The 16,934-nt window shown below is 33.4% G+C and overlaps 1 long non-coding RNA gene across 2 annotated transcripts in view; it reads left to right on the top strand.

The window, feature by feature from the left end:
* LOC146993035 (uncharacterized) overlaps positions 1-16,934 on the top strand; it is a 59,330-nt gene that overhangs the window by 15,304 nt on the left and 27,092 nt on the right. For both annotated transcript variants that reach the window (XR_015038418.1, XR_015038419.1), the window contains exon 2: positions 14,055-14,116. This is a non-coding gene — a long non-coding RNA (uncharacterized LOC146993035). The remainder of the gene's footprint in view (positions 1-14,054; positions 14,117-16,934) is intronic.

Below are 16,934 nucleotides of genomic sequence, written 5' to 3' on the forward strand. Positions count from 1 at the left end.
TTGCACCAAAAGCTTTCGTTTATCTTCTAAAGCAATTTTCGAGGAGAAAAACATTCGGCAGAACTGTGCGATTTCTCACATAAAATACAACGTAAATTTCGCCTACCTGTATTGCTTTGGAACATTTACCAAGGCAGCAGCTGTAGAGGAATCTGCATCATCGGAATGTAGACGCGAATGCAGAACGTGAAGCTCCCAACCTGGACGAGCGAGCTTAATCATTTCCTCACATTGCACTTCGTTTCAAAGAAAGCACAAAAGTTTATCCAAAGAACGCGCACTATCTTGCTGTCACGCAGTATCTTCCTTCGAGCGGCTTCTTTCCCATGCACGAAGAACAGCCTCTGGTAAACAGGACTCGACAAGTGGCTCTAAAAACTCTGCACATTTTTCCTTACTTCTACCGAGGCTTTCGAGTGCCATAAACTGGCTCTCAAGTAAATCATAAAGCTCAGCTAAGTCTCCTTTAATCTGACCAGCAGCATTTTTCATTACTATGGAATGTAGATCCTGTACATAAATCTGAACCAAAAGTTCATCTCTGCCGAAGCATTCTTTAAGTTGTGCAATCACCTTTAAATAGTTTCCTTTAGTTGACGGAAAACTTGTTACCAGTCTTGACGATTTAGAATTTGCTACCACACAGATATTGAAATTATTCTTCATCCACAATAGAATCATCTTTGTGAATTTTTTCAAACTGAGATCAAAAGGCAAGAAAGTCTTTCGGTTCTCCACTAAATTTCCTCAATTCAAGTTTTGGAAGCTTGAATTTCCTTTTTTGCTCGGTTGTTGTTTCTCCGTAATCAAATTTCCCTTCTTTGCATTTTCTAACAGCGAACAGATCAAGCAGAACTGGTCTCGGTATTCTTCTGCTTTAAAAAAACCTTCGGAATATTAGTCTTCAAGGGCATCATCACTTAGCAACCAATTCGAAACTTCATCTTCAGTTGTTTCCAAACGTGTGGATTTGTCTTGAATCTGCCGAAACAACGTACTGATTTTGTCACTTCCTAAGCTTTTGTTTTCAATCTTCTGAGCTCCAATCAAGTGCGGTGTCTTTTGTCGTCTTCGCCCAGCCGTTACATAATAGTCTGTATCAGCCATCTCCAAAATAGTGCTTTCACATTGGACAAACTTCTAACCGGTTCAAGATTCAAGAGTTTGTTCATGTACTAAGATATAACCAAATCTGTTCGTCCAAATCTTTCTTCAATTAAACTTATAGAAGCGTCATAATTTTCATTAGATAGTGCAAACCCAGATACTGCACTTAAAGCAGGTCCTGCGAGTAAGGATTTAAGATAGGTAAATTTCTCAACCTTTGTTAACTCATTATTATTACCAATAGCATTTTCAAAAGAATTATAAAGTTCCAAAAATAAACTAGGCTCACCATAATAGTTAGGAATTGAAATTTTAGGTAACCGAATGTTAGTTTTGTTTTCGACCTTTACAGCAGCAGTATGGTTACCAGGCGATTCATTTCCAATGTTCACTATCTGAGAATTTAAATTAAGTTTCTTTTTAGCCCTAAAATACATAAACTCATTTTTTCATCATACTCTAACACAGTATTACATTTTTTCTCAATTTCAGACTCATCCCCTTTAAAACAATCCAATATTTTTTCATTAATTTCTTTCAACGCAGACTATTTAGAAGTAAGTAAAAACACATTTTCTTCTACCATATTCTTGTTCCAAATGTCTTTTTTAATTTCAGGTTCCGCAACATTTATTATTTTAGAAATAGCTTGTCTCATAGTTTTTCTAGTAGCTTTCGATTTAACAATATCGTCTGCCATAATAACAACAAAAATAATTTTATTCACTTACCTGTGCAGTCTTCAAATGATTTAATCCTAATTTAGTAACTTGCTTTCCTGGTGAGCATTCACAAGTATTCTGAACGTTTATCCTGCCACGTTCAGTGGAAAGGAATAATTTTTCAATAACGTGAAAAACGGCATTCTAAATCAAAAAACTGTTCATGCACAACAGTTGGGCGCCAAAAATGTAAAATATTACATTCACTGTGAAGATTTCAAGTTATCCTGGTTGAAGAAACATTAATTTAAATCACACTTAACACCAAGGTAAAAGAACATTACGAATCAGGCTTCTTCAAAACTTCTGAGTTTATTCAATTCTAACATGCATTCAACTGGTGCTGCCAGATCCGAGGTTATATCTGAAAAGTGAAAAAATATATATTATAAATAATTCTGCATGAATTAAACATTTTAAATTAACTATATCATGAATTTTTATTTAACTGAATTGGATTCGATAGTTTAAAAAAATTAAGAACTGCATCTGTTGCTTTTAAATATCTTAGTTTATTCATGAGTAGGACACCAAATAACAAATAACTTTAACCCATTAACGACCCCACCCATCTGGACAAAATGCTTTGGGAATGCTTTGAAAATGGCCGTGTTGTCAAAAAAAAAAAAAAAAAAAAAAAAAAAACAACACCTTCTGAAATCTTTCTAAGATAGGGCAGTATGTTTTGCTTCCCCTTAGTGTGATGGATAAGCCATAAAATTGCCTCCCTGTTATTGAATGGCAAGAAGGACTTGTTGTGTCTAGTTTCTTCTCTTATTCTTCCTTTGTAGTTGTAGACTTATTTCTTTTATTATGTGATGTCCAATCTTTCCAGAATCTTTTTAGAATTTTAGCTTTCAAGCTTGTAAATTGTCAATTATTCGACATGTTTTATTGGGCAGTATTTTAAGAAAGATCATTATTTATTAGAGCAATCCCAACCTGGAAGGCCACAACCCTTCCGACGCCAATAGGAACGAGATGCCTGGAAAGTGCATTTTCAATAAACTGTGGCTTCATCAAGCTGACTACAAAGACTGGACATTGATGGATGACAATACTTATAAAGCTAAATGTGGTCTTTGTTTGAAACAAATTGAAATTTCTATAATGGGAGAGTCAGCGCTGAAAATTGACATGAAAATTAAGTTTCGTTTTATCATTTCAATTTGTTTTTACACGATTTTGCTTAGCTTAATTTCTGTGTTTGTTTCAATTAAGCCATAAATTAATTTTTTATCACCTTCTACAGAGTTTATTCTCTTTTTCACATACTATATGTATGGGATATCGGGATTATGAGTTTATTTCTGCAGAGGGTCTGTTATTGATTTCGCGGGAAATCTGTTGGCTCCATTTCGATTTTAGGTCACCAAGGGCAAATTCGGTAACGGTAGCCGAGAAAAAGTGAAGTTCGGAAATACGTTTTGAAGCTTCAGTAGACAATTAAGTATTTGGTTTAATCCTGTGCTGTTGATAGTAATGCATTATTTTTGCTAATGGCGATACAATTATTAGTTGAAAACAACCAACTAATTAAAAATTTTTTAATATTTTTAAAGCTGAAAACAAGTAATTGAAACTAATGTTCCTGAATTAACTAGACACAAAATTAACTTTCAAGAATTACTAAAAAGTTATTGGGTAGAAGTTTAACTGAAAATATACATTCCGTATATATATGTAGTGGGGGAGTTGAAGATGCTAAATAACAATTCCAACGTTGTTTTCCACACCACAGAACATTTAATAAAGATTATCAGAAAAGGTATAAATTAGATTAAATACAAGTGCCACTTGATACAAACAGGATTCTGTATAGCTTTTGCCAGTCTTATCACTTAACCGATTAGTACCTACTCGCACTTGCTGATGTATTATACAGTCAATTTACCACCTTCGCGTGGAAAACTATAGTTCCTTACTCTACACCTTCACGTGTAGACAGACATCTCACCACCTTCGCGTGGGATAGCAGAAGAAAGTGCCTGTCATACTCCTCTTTCACCTCGCTCTCGCTGCTGGCGCATCAGTGAGGCCCTCTGGTGGTTGTGTCGCACTTACAGATACTACAACTCGTCCGTCCTGACACTTTTTCGTCCTCGAAAACACGGATCAGCAACACTGGAACATCAAGACAGCACCTGAAAATAAATTTAAAAAAAAAAAAAAAGAAGTGTGGAAGAACCACACATAGTCCTATATAGTAGAAGTCCCCGGCTTCATGAGATCAGCTGCTGTAGTGGTACATCCAGGACCTTCATGGTGTCCCACTTTTGTCACCTGGTAGCGATCTTTGCCGGTTCTTGCTGTTACACGATATGGACCGAAGAACTTTGGCCTTAACTTTAGTCCACCTCCATACTGCGTTCTTTCTATGGCAACTAAGTCGTTCACATTGTATATGTGTGCCTCTTTTCTCTTCTTGTTCTTTGTTTTTCTATTCTCTTCCTGAATTTTTAGAATGTTTTTCCTTGCTTCCTCTCTCATATCTTCTCGATCTTTCATCATAATATTTCTTTCTTCTTCTTCGAGAATTTCCATAATCTTTAAGTCTTCTCGATTTCTCATTTTAACACCAGTGAGAAGCTCAAATGGAGAACTCTTTGTGCTTCTGCTCTTAGTGCTGTTCAAGATCCTTTGTACATCTCCAACATACTTGTACTACTTGGTTGGATCATCTATGGATAATTTGGATAGGACTGGAATCAGAGTGAGATGAATCCTTTCCACTTGTCCATTTCCTCTAGGAACGCCTGTCGTTGTAAATATGTGCTGGATCTTCTCTTGACTACAGTAATCTTCAAAGTCTTTAGAGGTAAACGGCGTACCTTTATCGCTTATAATTCTCAAAGGATTACCGAAAGTTGATTGTTGCAGTTTCAGCTTCTGCAATGCCTCTTGAGCTGATGTAGACTTTACTGGATAGAGCCACACGAACTTCGTGAATGCATCAACCACGGTTAAGATGTGGTTGTAGTTCTTATTTGTCGACGGTAATGGTCCTATAAAATCGACATGAAAAGTGCTCAAAGGGATACTATCTTTTGGTATGGGATTCAGCAACTCTTCGCTCTTACCTCGTTTTCTGTTGCACAAAATACATTCTACACAATTTGAAATAACTTGTTGAATTCATTTTCTAAGGTTAGGAATATAAAAGTCGGTTTTCAGCAGATCTTCTGTTTTAGACACTGCGAAATGTCCCTTGTTATGAACACTACGTATGATTTCTAGCTCTAATGCTTCAGGTACCACAAGTAACTCACGACCACTGTCAAACTTGTATAATACTCCATTTTTCACTAGAAAATCTTTTTTTAGTCCTTGCTCGACTAAGGATTTTAGCAACTGGAGACGCTCATTACTTTTTTGAGCAGCTGCAATTTTGGCTGTAACTTCTCCCTGAGAACAAGTAACCATCATGACAGCGTTTCTACTTAATGAATCCACATGCTTCATTTGTAGCCCAGATCTGTGAACAATTTCATAGTCAAATTCTTCTAGAAGTAGCGCCCATCTTGCTACTTTAGGGGTTAGATCTTTCTTAAACATGGTCTTCTGGAAAGCATCGCAATCCGTAACTACCCTGACCTTAGATCCTAAAAGGTAATCCTGAATTTCTTTAGAGCTTCTACTATAGCTAAAACTTCAAGCTCATAACTAGATAGCTTCTCTTGTTGGAGACTAGTTTTTTTACTCATGGAGTAAATGGGTTGTAACTGTCCATCATCTGACTTTTGTAGCAATACAGCGCTGAAACCATGACTGCTTGCGTCTGTATGCAATTCTAATGGTGCTCCTTGTTTAAAAATATGATGAACCGGACTTGTGGATAAAAGTTCTTTCAATTTATTAAATGCATCTTTTTGCTCAGGCCCAAATTTGAATTCTGCTCCGTTACGAAGAAGATCACTTAGTGGTTTCGCTATTTTTGAATAATTGGCAATAAATTTCCTAAAATACCCAGTAAGGCCCAAGAAACTTTGAATCTGCTTAAGGTTTTTGGGTTCCGGGAAATTTTGAACAGCCCTGGTTTTTTTCAGTAGAGGGGCGAATTGTACCATCCTCAATAACATACCCGAGAAATTCTATTTTTCTTTTCAAAAATTGGCCTTTCTTAAAATTAATCCCCAAACCATATTCTTTGGCTACTTCTAAAACGCGTTTCAACTTTTCTAAACTTTCCTTCTCATTTCGTGCTGGAATAATAAAATCTTCCATGTAAGTAACAACAGTGTCATCCCGAATTAAATCTCTAAACACATTATAAATAAATCTTTGGAATACACTAGGGGACGTGCACAAACCAAAAGGTGCTTTTAGAAATTCGTACAATCCTGCATGAGTAATAAATGCCAAATATTTGGTGCAGCTTTCCTCAACTGGAACATTAAAAAAACCATTTTTTAAGTCTAATGTCGAAAAAACCTTTGCTTCACCCAAACGATCTAAAACTTCTTCTACTTGTGCCGTAGGAAAAGAATCCTTAACTATTTTTTTTTATTTAACTGCCTGAAGTCAAATCCGTGTCTTCACACATTTTTTTCTATAGAAAACAATTGGCGAAGCATATTCTGAACACGACGGCTTTATAATCCCATCCTTTAACCATTCATCTATTTAATTATCAACAATTTTTTGATTAGCAAAAGGAATTCTCCTCGAACACTGAGAAACTGGAATTTCATCTTTTAATATTACTTTCATTTTTAAGTTTGTACTGCGCGGCTTTTCTAACGGTTTATACTCATTAATAAGAGTGGAAACAGTATTGCGTAATCCTAAATATGCCATAAAATCTATTTCGCTGTCTCCCTCAATGGCTGCAGAAATAAAAGACAAAAAATTCCTTTCCGAAGAGACGGAATCATTTTCATATTGCGTAATCATCACCTGGTCACAACAGATCATTTTTAGACAGGAAAGGGAGGGGGAAATACAGTCTGTTATCAAGTCATTAACCATTGCTGCTTCTATCTCTTTTTGTTTTTTGCTTTCGCATAAAGATAAAACAAACTTCGCCGTTTCCGCTTTAACCACATGACCAAACGAACTTTTGAGCTCTATACATCCACATGATAATTTATTCGGAAAAAGAGATCTCTTTACAACTATCAATTCACTTCCAGAATATATTAAACATTTTACTTTCTTACCATCAATCAACAGTTCAATAAATTCTAACTTATTTCTAGCTGCATTATCCGATTCAATCTCTAACCCAGATACCTTTTTTGGAGACAAACTTTCCTCCTTTCCTAACCGTTTGAGACAATTTCTCGCAAAGTGAAATAATTCCCCTTTACTCTCACATACATAGCAAATACGTTCTGGTTTACTACTACCCTGATTTACAAACTTCCCTGAATCCTTGAAATTGTTCTGAGCTTTTCTAAGGTTGTTTTTGGAAAAATTAAGCTTTTTATTTTCTGGAATTTCGATTCGCGTGTTACTGGTATAAACTAAAGATTTACCCCTGGATGAATAAAATAAATCCCATTCTCTCCCCAACTGATTAGGTTGGAACCAACTTTGGCCCTCCCGAATATGTTCCTTTGTTTTAGAATCAAGAGTTTCGTACAACTTATCAGATACAATAAGATCACACAATTTCTTAAAGTCATCTACCTCTCTTAACTTGCAATAATAATTGAAAGTTGCACGGAGTCGAGACGCGAACTGAACATGCGATTCAGATGAATGTCTCTGTGCATTTTTAAAATTGTTCAAATATTCACGCGGTGTCGGCTGAAATTCTTTCAAGATTAGAGTTTTTAATTTATCATAATCCGCGATTTCTTGTTCAGAAACATACGTTAAAACATTATTACATTTATCACCTAATAAATTAATCAACACTTCTGATTTTAACTCCACTGGTACACTTTTAGTAGTAAAAGCTTTCTCAAGTGACTGAAAAAACAAATGCATAGCTCCCGGTTTCTGAGGTACAGCTATAGTTAGTGTTTTGACGCTTTTAATGATATCTTCAACACTAGTCTGCGCGTTTCCTCTATCACTCGATAATGATTGTGATTTTAAATTTTCTAGCTCAATCTGCTTCTCAATTTGAGCTAATTTAAGACGTTCGATCTCTAACAGATAGTGTTCATTACTGGTTTTAGGCGTCCGATCCTCTGCGATCGATTTGACGACGCCACGAGCAAATTCAACGTTCGTTTTGAAAATGTCAGAATTTTCAATAATTTTTCTAATGTCAGCTTTTTTAGCATTTTCTGGAACAGTCTGTCCAATTTGTTCCGCAAATACTATTAAATCACTTTTCTTTAAATTATTTAGGAAACTCATTTTAAAAACGAAACAAAAGTATCACTATCTTCAAGAAAGAAATAAAGCAAAGTTTTCACAGTACCTTCTCTGAAGTATCCAAGTATGAACTACTCAAATATACCAATACTCCAATATACCGGTCAGAGCCCCCATATATTTATACAGTACAAAGTCCGAGGTCGGGACTTCGGCGATCCCAGATTTGAGATTTTTCTGGATATTAGATCATTTTAAATCTACTAAGATGGCACGTAGAAATATAAAATTGAAAATATGAAATCGTGATTTATGAAATAATGAACCATTAATGATTTAAAGGGTATCAAAATTTACAAAAGAAAAAAGAGCTTAATATTTATATGTTTACTTTATTAAACATTTCTTTCAATGTGAGTTGTTTGATTTGTTTTCTCTGCTGATACTTTAGACTAATATTATAGACATATAATTTCTTGTTGAGTTATTAAGTTCCATTGTTCAAGTCCTGTAATTGCTGTGTCGAGAATTCCGAATAACTTGTCAATCAAAATTTTTTCTCGTTCAGTAACCTCTCTGTTACTTTCTTCACTATCGGTAGCTGTATTTTCTGGATTTAGAACCATACTACAGATTTCGCCCTCTGTTAATTGATTGATGATTGAGGCATTGTCATCGCAATGAAAAACTTCTGTTTAAGTTCCCTAAATTCTGCCGTCTGGTGCGGCCATGCGAGCTCTGGCGCTGGTTCTGGCTTTATGTAAATAACAAATTAGTTATTCTTAATTCAAATAGCACTAAATATAATCGTTTGTCCTATGAGTATCATTTACAAAATCTATTTTCGGCATAAGAAAAGAAATTTCTGTTAAATCCCTCCTTGTCAACATTTTAGCGCATTAAACTTAAATCTGTAATCGGATAATACTTTGTTATTTGGCGTAGCTGCATGAGTCATCACTCAAGTTGTCATCAGTTGATAAACATGCGATGATGAAAGCAAAATACAATAAATAATGATTCGCGATTTCGGCATCAAGGATATAAAATATTAGTTAGTGTAAAATTAACAAATGTTTCGGTTTGAGATTACGCCAAGCAGATACGCAGCTATGGAGTCAAGTTACTAATCACACAAATTTATGCCAAAATAATTATTTCTTCAGTAATGGGATATTTTATTTAGCGTCAAACTGAGATTAAGAAGAGGAAAAAAATCTAATGCGCATGCGTAAAGCATACCCTTTCCCTCCAAAAAAGCCCTAAAAAATTGGTTGGTGGTGGTTTTGATGTCCGGATTTTAGATCATTCCAGATATTGGATGTCCGGATCTCGGAATTTGTACTGTATATATATATATATATATATGTACTATATATATATATATGTACTATATATATATATATGTACTGTATATATATATATATATATATATATATACAGTAAAAATGTATATTTTCAGTATATAATTCTTATTATATATATATAGAAAGATAGGTACATTATATACATATATATGCGATACTTAATTTTACTAATGCCTTGCATGTAATGCCCCTTTTAGCTGCAAAACATCTTTCCCTTCTCAACTGCAGAGTTTCTTCTAACAGTATCATAAATTTTGTCAAGTTAGAAGAACCATCTACTTCAGGAAAAGATGTAACTACGAATTCAACATCAATAAGTGTAGAAAATAACAAAATAAATTCTTTTCTTTTCAAATCTGAAGTTACAGATGCAGAAATATTGTGGGCTTTTAAGTGCATCAAAAGTCACTGTTCTTTTAAGTCGTGCGATGATATTGGGCCTTTATTCACTAAAATGTTCCAAGATAGTTCCATTGCAAAATAGTTTTCATGTGGTGAAAGGAAATGTGCTTATGTCTGTTATTTTGGTCTTGGCTCTTATTTTGAAACTTTGTTACTAAAGCATAGTAAAAATGCTGAGTTTTTTACATTACTATTTGATGAGACTCTTAATCTGACAAATCAAAAGAAGCAACTAGATATTTATGTGAGGTACTGGCATCAAGAAAATAAGGTCAGAACTCAGTACCTTACTTCTGCATTTGTAGGGCATGCAACAAGTGAAATTATTTTATCCAAATTTTATGAATGTGTTGAAAAACTAGACTTGTCAAAACTCTTACAAATATCGATGGATGGTCCTGCAGTAAACTGGAAATTTTATGATTTATTGCAACAGGACTTGACAAAGGAATATAACATTCAATGCTTGACATTAGGGACATGTAGTTTACACATTCTTAACTGTGCTTTCAAGCATAGGATGTTATCCACTGGCTGGGACATTCCATCATTCTTATCCTCCTTATATTGGATTTTTAAAGATTCTCCTGCAAGACGTGAAGATTTTTTAAGTATATCTGGCTTAAAAAAGCTACCTGTGAAGTTCTGCTTTTACCGATGGTTGCAAAATGTCCCAGCAGTTGAAAGAGCCATTGAAATATGGGATGACTCGCTACTGTACATTAAAGAAGTTGAAATGGGGAAGTTTAAAAAAAAAATCATCGAAATCCTTCTCAAATATTTTGGAGGCAGCTAAAAATAAAACAATTCTTATAAAATTAAATTTTTTTCTCTCTCTGTCGAAAGTATTATTGCCTTTCCTTGAATATTATCAAAGTGATAAACCACTTATATCCTTTTTTGCTGAAGATATCTTAAAACTTGTAAATGATTGCCTTCAGCACTTTAAAATTTTGAAACTAGAATATTCAAAAATAACTAAAGCAGAAAATCTTTATAAATTTAATTTTAATGATCCAAATTGTTATAATGATAAAAGTTTATAATGATAAAGTTATAATGTTATAATGATAAAGTTTATTTGGGATTCATTGCTGAGCAGTTAATGAATGATAAATGCCGCAAGAAGGACATTTCACAAGCTGAAAGATTTGCATTGAAACAAGGTCAACAATGTGTCTTAACAATAGTACAACACTTAATATCTAAATGTCCAATAAATTATTCTCTTTTTCGAAATGCATCTTGTATAGACCCGCGATTGATGGTTAAAACTCCAGAAAAAGCCCAGAACAAAATGAAAATAGTTCTAACGGTATTAATGCAGAATAAACGTGTTTTACAAGATGATTGGGATGAAATTCTGCTGCAGTTTGGAGAGTTTCTAGACAAAGTAGTTAAGACAAATTTACATGAATTTTCTACTTTTGATCCTCAAAATCTTTCTCTTGACACATTTCTCACTTCTTATTTTCATGATTTTCACTAGTCAAATTTATGGAAAATAGTGAAAATGATTCTTATCTTGTCACATGGACAGGCCTCTGTGGAAAGGGGCTTCTCTGTAAATAAAGCAATTGAAATTGAAAATTTAAGTGACTCATCATACATTTTTCAACGCACAGTATTTGATTACATAAAATTTTCTGGAGTTGTTCTTAATATCGAAATTAATAAAGAAATGAGATCAGCAGCAGCTTCTGCAAGGTCTAAATATATGCAGTATTTAGAAGAACAAAAATCTTTAACTAAATCTGAAAATTCAAAGAGGAAACGAAATATCATTGAGGAAGAAAAATTGATTATATGAAGCAGAAGAAAAAATTTCTTCAAAGGGACATTAAAGATATTAATGAAGAAGTAGATGCTTTAGCAGATGAAGCTGAGACCAGCATGAACATTGATTTGTTTATCAAAGCAAATGAACTTAGAAGAATAGTTAAAGAAAAGGAAATAGACATAAATAAATTAGATGTTAAAATAGCTGAAAAGATTTCAGATTTAAAAAAAGCACAAATGTTTTGTATCTTTTATTGTACAGTTTATTATTCTAGTATCTTTCAAAAAACCAAGGAAATAAATTGTATGTTTACAAATCAGTTATTTTAATCTGCAAAATATTCTTACATTGTGATTATAATAGTAGTTGACTGTGTTTAAATAAATATTGAATAAGTTAATACTAATCATGTAAATCTCTAAAATAGTGACTGTTATTAGTGTAAAATACACTTATAACATGTTTTTAAAGAAATTATGTTCCTAATTTAATGTTATCTACTTCATAACTTGTAGGGAGTTAGTTTAATTTTCAAAATTCTTTTATGGTAAGTATTAAAGTGAATTTAATAATAGTGCATAATACACACTTCTGTTAGTTTCTTAAAGTGAAATTACAAGCATGAAGTCGGTTGTATGGATAATTGCTTTATTCTATTTATTTTTTGTTTGCTGATAGGTCCTTAATTTTTTCTTTGATGGTCCTTAAAAGTCCTTAATTTTCATGTAAGGAAATGTGTACAAACCCTGTTTTCATTTTCAAGACAAACTACAAAAGTCAAAACTTTAATGTTTGCATTGACATAAAATATTCTTTTAATTGAAATTTGTATATTATTAACGTAACTTCTGATTTCTGAGTGAAAAGTCAAAAAATGGTTTCGATTATTGTTAAAAAAAATATTCATTGTTATTTCATTTACTTTATTGGAAGTAAAAATTTTTTATTCATTTTTGAAAAATGATTTTTCAGTTGAAAATTTTCATTGGAGATAAGTTTAAGATTAAGAAGATAAAAATTTAAATTAAATTAAAAACGTTTTATAACATAAACATTTTATTCGAAACTTCTAAAATTCTTAATAAGCCAACGGCAAAAAATAATATGTGGCATATTTTATTGGGAACAAGAGATTAATTAAACTTCTTTACAATATTCATGTGCAAATTTATATCAAGGATTTTAAAAGTGCAGACACTTAAATAACGAAATCAAACAGTCGATTTCCAATGTCAAAAATATATATAGGCCCGACTTTTTTTTATTATTCATGATATAAATTTGTAAATAAATTTTGTAAAGAATATTATTTAATTCTTATTCCTGTGCATGTATATTCGTTATAAAAATGCAGACACTTAAGTAACGAAATCAAACAGTCGATTTCCAATGTCAAAAATATATATAGGGCGCGACTTTTTCTTATTATTCATGATATAATTATGATTAATATATTGTAAATGAATTTTGTAAAGAATAATATTTAATTTCTTATTCCTGTGCATGTATATACGGTTGTATGTGTTCATGTATGCGCATATGTATACATACGAACGTATACATGTGTTTACGCACATATAAATACACTGACACATGCACATGACGTGCATACGTACATTCCTGAATCCCTTCCGATAGCAGAACAATAGCTAAATTACTTTTCTTTTTAAATTTACTAATAATTTGAGTTATAAATAAAAGCTTATTTTATAAAAATCTCCTTTTTGTATTTTTTTAATTTCTCAAACAACATCTAAAACAGAAATTCTTATTTCCTCTTTAACTTTCTAACTGGTAACAAATTTCTTATTATTTTAGAACCAGTGTAAGGTCGCCGTTATCGTAAAACATCAAGAAGAGTTCTTGATCGTAAAACTTCCCGCGCTATTGAGGGTCATTCATTAACTATTGTCATCAGGATTGGATCCTCTTGTCCCCTTAGGCACTTGGGGGTGAAAGTGAGACAAAATTACGGGCTATCCGTTTTTGACGCTTCTTTTAAGTCTAACAAAATCACGGGTCAGTCCGTTTTCAAGGAGATATTTAAAATGACAATATTATGGGACAAACCGTTAAGGAGCTTGCATAAAAGAACGAAAAAATCCGGGTCAAACCGTTAAAGGATTAAAACATAATTATCTTATATTTTTCCGAATGGCCTTGTGAACATGTTAAAGTAAAGCAATGCAAAATTGCATTTCAAGACTATTGACCCATTTGGGCTAATAAATTAATCTCTAACTTCTAGGACGCTAAAAATTTTCTTGATCCATTGAATATTTATGTAAGAAAATAGTATGTATTAATGTTATTATAATTCATATTGTAGTTTTTATAATTGCTGAACAGTATTTTTTACAAACTCTTATGTTTGAACAAATAATAATATTATATTCTTTTATTTAGGTCCTCAAAAAGGATCTTCCGAGGTCCGGTCCAGATGCCGAGTGTGCCCTCATCGTCAAGGGGTAAAATTAATACTTTTAACTTTTCGTTTTTGTACTTTTCATGAACAGCCTTCTTTTATATGATAACCATTTGGGATAGTAATTTTCCCATCTTTTCTCAATAACAAACTATTTTTAGATGAGGCCCAGTTAATTTGAAATCGGGTTAATAAGGAATTTTTCATAACTAGCATTCCAGAATTCCTTTGTTAATAAATTGATTTTGTCCGTCATGCTGAGAAGGGATTATGACTGATTTGACACAAGATGCTTCCTAACTGCATAAACAGTAGAACATTTTTTCTTAAACCCTCAATAAAAGTCTTTTTTTAAGAATCGAATTTATGAATTTGTGCATGCTAAAAATAGTTGTTTTGCTTTACGTGATGCTAAATTTGACTTTTGGGTGGCATTTTTAATATTGTTGCATTTTTCCTATTCTTTTGACACTAGCTGTTGCGTTATTTTCTTACTTCACGTTCGTACGGGGTTTGTAGATTTGGAGTGAATAATGACGACACTGGATGAAGTATCGAAACACACTTTATTTATCAATATTAATCAGGACCGCCCTAAAACACTTTTACAGTCGTCGAAGATCTACTATAAACACGCTGGAACAATCAGCGACACAGCCTTCAGGTTATCAGGCTATGACAGTGAAGACAGCTTCGTGCAAAGCACCCGACTCTGCTTTCCGGAGTACAGTTCCCGGCTCTGCTTGGTCGTTCTTGGAACTCCACGTACTCTCGAGACTCTCCATGCTGCAACTTGCAATGCACTCGCCGACACACGAGCACACTCTTCGGTTCAGTCTTTCCCGAGCTCAACATGCTCTCTCGACGATGCACTAACTGCGATACACTAACAGACTCCTTCAGTGGACTTGATGACACACTCGGCACTCGCTGCCCGGCTGTCAACTCGATCGACTCTGCAGGGATTGACTCGCTAGACGAGGCTCACACACTCTCGATGAGAGACACACTTTCTCTCGATGAGAGACACACACACTGACTGACTGCGGACGAGCAGGGTTTATATAGCTTTCGGCTTGTGTTCGGGAACATTCTGGAGTAAACCGGTAAGAATTCTTTCCAGAGGGTTCTCCAACCGTCCATGGTATATTGTCAATTTTGTGGCCAAATTTCGCCAAATGGGTGATTTCTTGCCAAATGTGGCAACCCTACACTTCCCTTGACATTTTACGGCAACCCTAAAACTGCTTTGTGGGGAAGCTATCTCACCGCGCTTGTACATTTCTTAACACTATATTGCAATTGTATTCTGGGACTACTGCAGTTCTGTAGGAAAAACGATTTGATGATAAGTGAGCATCTGAAATGCTGCAATTTCTTCTTGGTCTATGATGCCTAAAATAAATGTTCTACAGTAAATGTCATGTTACTGTAGGCGCTAGTGTGATAATGTTTGTCCATGGTTGTTTCATTAGTATTAACCAAATGATAACATTAAATAATGAGAAAAATATTTTTCAGATTAGCGATGAAATTTAACTAATTTCATATCAGAATATCAAGAAACATTTAAATAATTTCATTGCACTTTAGTTAGCTTAGGAACTGTTGAGCATGTCTTTAATACAAAAGTTCATTTAAGAATTGTTTATATGTTCCTGGAGATTAACCGATCGATATTGCATCTTGGATCAGGGCACCCTCATTAGAAGAGAACGTGTCGATCTAAAATTTTAAATTAAGCGAAAAGGTAACTTTACCTTGTCCTAGATATTTTCAGGAATTTTTATTCCTAAAAAAATCTGCAGAATGTGTTTTGCTCCTGATGAAGAAAGACTTAATGCCTGATTGCCCTCAAAATGGATGGATTAATTCAAAATGTGTTAAACTAAGGTTGCTTTTTTCCTGAGTTTTTATAATGGTCGACTGAAATTGAAGCCAAGTTGTTATGCTGTGATATTTTTTTGCTTGGCAATTTTTAATTTGTTTGTTTAGTGAATTTATTTTTTATTTGGCAATATTACCTTATAACAATTTGATCATATTAACTGATTTGTTTGTTGGTCACATAAGTGGTGTATTTTCCAAGTTTTTGTTTACAAATGGGCAGGAATTTGGCTTAAGCTGTTGCTTATTATTTAAAAACTGTAATGCAATAACATTTTGTGTTAAATTCTTGCATTTGAATTTTTAACTCTGCACTTTAAAATGTAATGTATTTAAACAAGAAAGTTTGACATTAAATATATATTTCTTTTCTTCTGACTAGTGGAGTAATTATATCTATCATAAGTCATGTGAATTCCGACAAATCTTAACGTACATTTCTAAACTTAATATTCCAAGTAAGAATGTATATGACATAGCTGCTAATTGTCTTCGCTTTTAATTTTTAGCCCTTGTTTCCTCAAAACAGATTTTTAGATCGACACGTTCTCTTCTAATGAGGGTGCCCTGATCCAAGATGCAATATCGATCGGTTAATCTCCAGGAACATATAAACAATTCTTAAATGAACTTTTGTATTAAAGACATGCTCAACAGTTCCTAAGCTCAAAACAGATGAAATTCCATTCCCTCATCCTAAAGATGTTCAGCTTAATTTTTCATACAAAATTTTGTTTAATCTAGAATCTACGGCTGGCAACTTTTTATTGAGATTCAACCAATGTTTATTTTCTTAATATTTTCATTTAATTTTGTTCTTTTTTACATTACATTTTTTTACATTTTTTACATCAGAAGCATATAAATAGTTCAATAGCCTGAATCAGGCAATATGAAGTGAATTTAAATTAGCATGGTGTTTCTTTGCAATGGCATTGCTGGACACCATGGAGACTTCTCGGAAACTCCTGGTT

This window comes from Stegodyphus dumicola, chromosome X1 (assembly GCF_044657685.1).
Source record: "Stegodyphus dumicola isolate Sdum_Otavi_A_Nest chromosome X1, ASM4465768v1".
Lineage (NCBI taxonomy): Eukaryota > Metazoa > Arthropoda > Arachnida > Araneae > Eresidae > Stegodyphus > Stegodyphus dumicola.